Source organism: Colobus angolensis, unplaced genomic scaffold, assembly GCF_000951035.1.
Source record: "Colobus angolensis palliatus isolate OR3802 unplaced genomic scaffold, Cang.pa_1.0 Scaffold106, whole genome shotgun sequence".
Lineage (NCBI taxonomy): Eukaryota > Metazoa > Chordata > Mammalia > Primates > Cercopithecidae > Colobus > Colobus angolensis.
This window is the reverse complement of record NW_012111586.1, coordinates 3,309,871-3,315,870: the sequence shown is the minus strand read 5'-3', so window position 1 is coordinate 3,315,870 and position 6,000 is coordinate 3,309,871. Positions and strand designations below refer to the sequence as shown.

General features: G+C 34.7%; 1 protein-coding gene across 1 annotated transcript in view; it reads left to right on the top strand.

Moving 5' to 3' along the window:
• The first annotated feature begins 48 nt into the window (after positions 1-48).
• ZSWIM5 (zinc finger, SWIM-type containing 5) overlaps positions 49-6,000 on the top strand; it is a 206,431-nt gene continuing 200,479 nt past the window's right edge. Inside the window, exon 1 of the mRNA XM_011946336.1 lies at positions 49-198. The gene's annotated coding sequence lies outside the window, so the exon portion shown is untranslated. The remainder of the gene's footprint in view (positions 199-6,000) is intronic.

Below are 6,000 nucleotides of genomic sequence, written 5' to 3'. Positions count from 1 at the left end.
AGCGGCTCCGTGGAGAACGTGCTGCAAGTCGGTAGGTGCTCGCCCGGGCGCTCTCGGGTGCTCAGCCTCCTCTTCCGCAGGTGCCTCTTTGCCTGGGCGCAGGGGCCGGCGCGGTCGGCTGCGGTGGCGAGGGGCTCCCTTTCCGCCGGGGCATCCGTCTGCTGGACAGCGGCTCCGTGGAGAACGTGCTGCAAGTCGGTAGGTGCTCGCCCGGGCGCTCTCGGGTGCTCAGCCTCCTCTTCCGCAGGTGCCTCTTTGCCTGAGCCCTGGGGCCGAGACCCCGCCTTTTGCCCAACTCCTGTACCCCTGCCGAAGGACGAACAAGTCACAAAAACTTTTTTCAACCTTTCAGTTAGGTCCACCACTGCTCTTTTCCTCCACTGACCCTCTACCCCCATTTCTTTTTGTTTGAAGGGCGAATAGATCTCTCTTCTTCACTCTTTCTACTACCCACACCAAGGCAAAGAGAATGGGGAGGTATGCCTTTTTGGATGTAATAATTTCACAAATGCATTGTCCTAATTTAAGTTTGGAGAGGGGAGGATTGTTAGTGAATCTGGAACAAGCGGTTTTAGAGGGAGCGTTTGAGGGACAGACTGTCAGAGGCAATCAATAGCCCTAGCCGATTAAGCCTCGATGAAATTAACTTTAACACTGGGAAAAGAGCCCCAACAAAATCCTGCATGTTTCAGACAGTTTTAATTGTCTGCGTTAGGATTTTTCCCCTGGATCAGTGATGCTTGGGAATCTAGGCTGCGGACTAACAATAACCGAAGATGGAAATGTGACAGCTTCTCCTCCACACCCCCACCCAAGGAAAAAAAAAAGGCCATACAATCTGGAGTGGGGGTGGGGTCTCTCTTCCTTGTCAGACTGGGGTAAATCAAAAGCTGGTCACGCTGGGTTTTTCAAAAGCTTCTCATTTAACAAGTCGTACTTGCTTTTATCTTTTTGTTATGGGAAAATATATTACACAAGTGATTTCTTCCTTTACTCCTCCGGAGCTTCTAGTCAGTTTGTTAATCTTATTAAATATATAAATACAGTGCTTCTGATTTGTGGAATGGTTAAGGAGAAAGAGAAAAAAATGACATTGATTAACATTGACTTTGCTATGTGGAAAATTAAAACACGAATTTTTTTCTATTTGGATTATTATAGCATTCTGGAAGTACATATCTTTATGTACTTTATGTTAATCTAGATCATGTTTTATTGTACACTATATGCTCATATAAATCGAAGAAAATACTGATTTTTGAAAGGAGTTGGAGGGAGGTCGTTTTTAGAATTAAGCATAGAGAGACATAAACCCCAGACATCTAGCTCTCCAGGTAAAACCAACATATTTGAAAAATGTTTTTCTTTGAATCATGCTGTTTGATATAAAGTAATCTGCTTCTGGTTATTGAGAATCATTGATTCCTGTGTTTCTAACCAAAACAGCATACCACAATTTATTTTGCAAATGTGAAATGTAGATTTATCCTGTGCCAGAATATAGTGACAGTGGCTTGAGCAAGTTTTGTTTATTTGAAAGAGGTTAATCCTTTGTTTATTTGTGTATATTAATACTGAAACACTGAAAACATGAAAATAAATAGTTTCCTATTAGTCTGTAAATTTTAATTTTTCTGAGTTTAGATCATTTAACTTTTAAGATTCTTGTTTCAAATATTTTAAATTGAAAAGGGTCAATTTAAGTGGTCGTTTTGTAGTAAGAGATGGATAAGGAAGAGTTTTCAAACTTGAGGGAGCAAATGAAAGAGAGGAAGAGTTTTAAAGAAGTGTCTATTTTTAAAGTGACTGAAGCGTCACGTTGCAAATGAAATCGGATAATTTGTTAATCTAGGTCATGTTTAAATCAGATATATATCCCCTTTATAATATGAAAGTTAATGTGGTTCTGGAGTTATAGGCTCTCATATTATAGTTTCAGGGACCTTGAGAAAAGACACATATAAACAAACATGTTTTGTGATTGCCTTTGGATTTCAAAGACGAAGACCGGTGAATAAAGTTATCACTTTAAGTTTATGCTACTTGAGAACCATGAGCTGTGTAATTTTTATTATTCTGACCTTAATTTAGGTTAATAAGTATAGGAGAGAAGGATAGCCTGTTCTGCATCTTTTTGAGTTCTGTGTTTTGGTATGAACCACCTTTAATAGAGACTCATCCCCCATCTCCTAAACTTAAAATTATAAGTAAATTACTTAATCTAGAGAGTAGGCTTTCTAAAGTATTGCCAAGAGATGAGGAAGGAAGTGATTTGTATATACCAAGATAGTAATCGTGTTCTTCAGTTTATAAGTGCAATTCAAACTCAATATTACTAAGTGATACTAATTAAGAATTCTACATATTTCCTTACTGTTTCTAAACGATAGAACCTCAGATTTGGGAAGTTACTGAAGGCCGATGCTTTAGGAAGAACAGAAAGTTGGGGTACTTCTGTAACAACATCCTTTTAGGAAAAAGAGTCATAAGGGAATTTAATGAAAAAGGGAATTTAAATGAAAAAAGAAAGCACAAACAAAAAAGCCTTCAAGGCAAATAAATTAAAAACAAACAAAAACTTGTAGAAAGAGTAGGTAGATTAAATTCTGTAATTTCTAATTACTTTCCACACAAAATCTGGTAATAGAAAGTCATGAATTCTGGTTAAAAATTGGATACTTCAGATTTTAAATCAAAACTAAAACTTCTCCAGCTGTGCTCAAAGGATACATTTCTTTTATGTAAGTACTGCATCAGAAGTGGCATTCCCTTTAAAAGGGGGAAATTGCAAGTTAGTCTCTTCATGGGTGTTTGTAAGTTTGAAGCTATGTCAATAGACTTACAGTCTGATCTCAGTATTGTAAAGATAATAGAGTTCATATGTTTTCAGTGTCGGCATTTTTAACTTGTTTCAGAAGCCCATGGATATAGTAGTAGTATAAATCTTGGGAAAATACTTATTCAGGAGTCTGCAGATGGTGTAAGAATAAGACAACTATAATTTACTAATGGTTTTAACATTTTGACCCTTTTGCTGTCCACTGTATTTTAAATTGATTTCTTTGTGTTTGGTAAAACTTAAAGAAGCTTTGCTGTTTCTCAGGAAAATCTGAATTGATTAAAGGAAAAAAGCATTAACAATTTTTCTCACTTAAACACAGAAATATTATAATTACTTGGATATTTAGTTTTAAAAATTGGGTAAAGGAATGCAGGGGCCTTCTGCACCTGGTACATCTGAGTTATATACATATTTGTCCAGAAATTTTAAGTAGATTTTGACAGGTGACTTCAACAAAACCCCATAGTTTTAGTCCACACATTTTAAAATAAGTACATGATTTATTCTTGAAGTCTTCAAGACTAGAACCAGAATGCTAAGTATTACCTTATGTGGAAGAGGTACAAGTACAAAGGCAATAATGGAAATATAAAAAGTGGCCCATTTCAGGAAGTTATCTATAACTTAAACATCAAGTAGTAAGTTTTAAATTGTGTATAGTTGTATATCATCAATAAACAGGTCTGTGAAATTTTTCTGTAGTATAACTTTTGTGAAATTTGTCAGTAACAAGTATTACAGTTGTTGATTTTTATATGTAATTTCTTTTAATCTATATTGTTTGGGGAACAAAAGATACCTACATTGAAAAAACTATAGCATCATATGTAAGTTAGAATGAATAAAATTATAATAAAATTTCATGTGGAGAAAAATGACTTATTTTGATATTTAAGATATTCCCTCACAGAAGGCAGCTGCATTCCTTTAAGCGGGTGTGCTTTTAGCATAGAAATTTTTCAAGTTTTAAATCACATTATCTTCTTTTTTTTTGAGCAATGAGTTATCTCCCTCCACCCTAACACATCACATATGCACACATTTTAATGTTCAATAAGTGCTTGTTGAATGACTGAATGTTAAGAATGGATTTCTCAGTGTTGTAAAACAGAGAGACATGAATTTTGAGAATGAGTGGTATTGGAATATATGGGGAAAACTCCAGACTTGTGCGTGTAATAAACTGATAGCATTAAGTAGCATGAGTGTTACAACTTAGGTGAATCTTCTGTCTTTGACCATCTGTTTTGTGTGAAGAATGGTGATTTATCAATTTCTTCAAATGAAAGCTTTAAATGAATTTTTCTAAAGGTGACTTTCTCAAGGATAGAGCTTTGAATTTTAAAGATAATGGATATACTGAAGATAGTGAATTTTATTTTAGAGGTTATCTTTATTTTAGGAATTTTAAAAATAATGAAAAGGCTGGAAATTTATGCCTATGGGAAATAATTTTATTTCTCTTGTTTCAGTAATGGCAATTAAAAAACGACATTAACTGTCAGTAATCTATTATGATGAGGGTTATATGAATATATACGTGTGTTAAAATGTATGGAACTATACACCAAAAAAGTCAAGTTTACTGTATGATACCATAGAAAATAAAATTTTAAAAACTCAGTGCATTAATATACTGTATAAGAGAAACATATACATGCTGTATTAGTTTCCTATGACTGCTATAACAAAGTATCACAAACTGGATTGGCTTAAAACCACAGAAATGTATTGTCTCAGAGTTCTGGAGGCTAGAAATCCAAAATCAAGGTGTTGGCAGTGCTACGCTCCTTCTGCAACCTGCAGGGGAATCCCTTGTTGCCTCTTGCTAGCTTCTGGTGGTTTGTTGGCTGTCTTTGGCATTCTTTGACTTGTAGCTGCAAAATTCCAGTGTCTGCTTTTGTGGTCATGTGACATTCTCCCTGTGTGTGTCTGTTTTCACATGGCCATCTTACAAGGACACCGGTCATATTGGATTAGGGGCTCACCCTACTTCAGTATGACCTTATCTCAACTAATCACATTTGCAACAACCCTATTTCCAAGGTCACATCATGAGGGACTGAAGTTATGTTCTGAGGTATTGGGGATTAGGACTTCAGCATATTTTTTTGGGAGGTGACATAATTCAGCCCATAACAGCTTCTCATACTTGTTTCTTGTTGCATATCTGAGTTTCATGTGAATTTTAAACTTTATTACATTAAGTATGGCTTAAGTTAGGAAATCACCATATTAATTTTATTAGGTAAGCATTATTTAGACTTGCTTGATTCAGTTTGCATGATTGATTATTTAATCTTAATACATGTGGAATGTTTTTGACAAATAAGTGGTTATTTAAAGGTTAAAATTGTCATTCTTGATAAAAAATGATGACTGTGTGATACAGCACTCGGTATACATATTTGAATGAATAGATTACTGTGGGTTTTTTTCACGCACACCATTTATAACTCAGCTTTAGAAATGGATAACCTTGAAAGCCTATGAACAGTGTTTTAATGTCTCTTTCTAAACTCTAAATTACTATGGTTTAGAATTATTGTTTGATATTAGAAATAGATAATAATTTATTCCAGATAACTTTTATGTGAATTTTTTTACCTTGTGGTTTATTTGTAGGCTCATTTCTTTCTAATATGGGCAGCATGCTTCTTGGACACTTTTAGCTTATCATGGAGCTAGTAGACTAAGAAAATCACACTTATTTAAATATTAGCTGTAGTATTATGTGATTATATGCTAAATTACTCTGTGATAGTTTTTGTAATCATATATAGTCAACTGATTAATTTTTGGTTTTCAGTGTAATTGTTCTCCCCCTTAGGATATATAATGTGGTTTGTCCTAAGTTGGTGCTCAGAAAATGTTTATTGAATGAATGAGTAAATTGTCGTATCATTTTTTATATTTGTGTAGTATGACATCTCTCTTAATTGATTTATATGTGACTGAAGCCTAAAAGGTATACTGGCATTTTGTGGCTCAATTTCTGGATGCTTCTGATTTTTAAAGCATTACATAGGTAAAAATTATCCTTGAAGCTTATTATTAACTTGTTCTTGATTCATTCATTGAATTAACATTTAGTCACTTATTATATGTAAGGCTCAGTAAATAATTGTTTACCTGTTTTTGGTGGAAGTCTTTCTGTA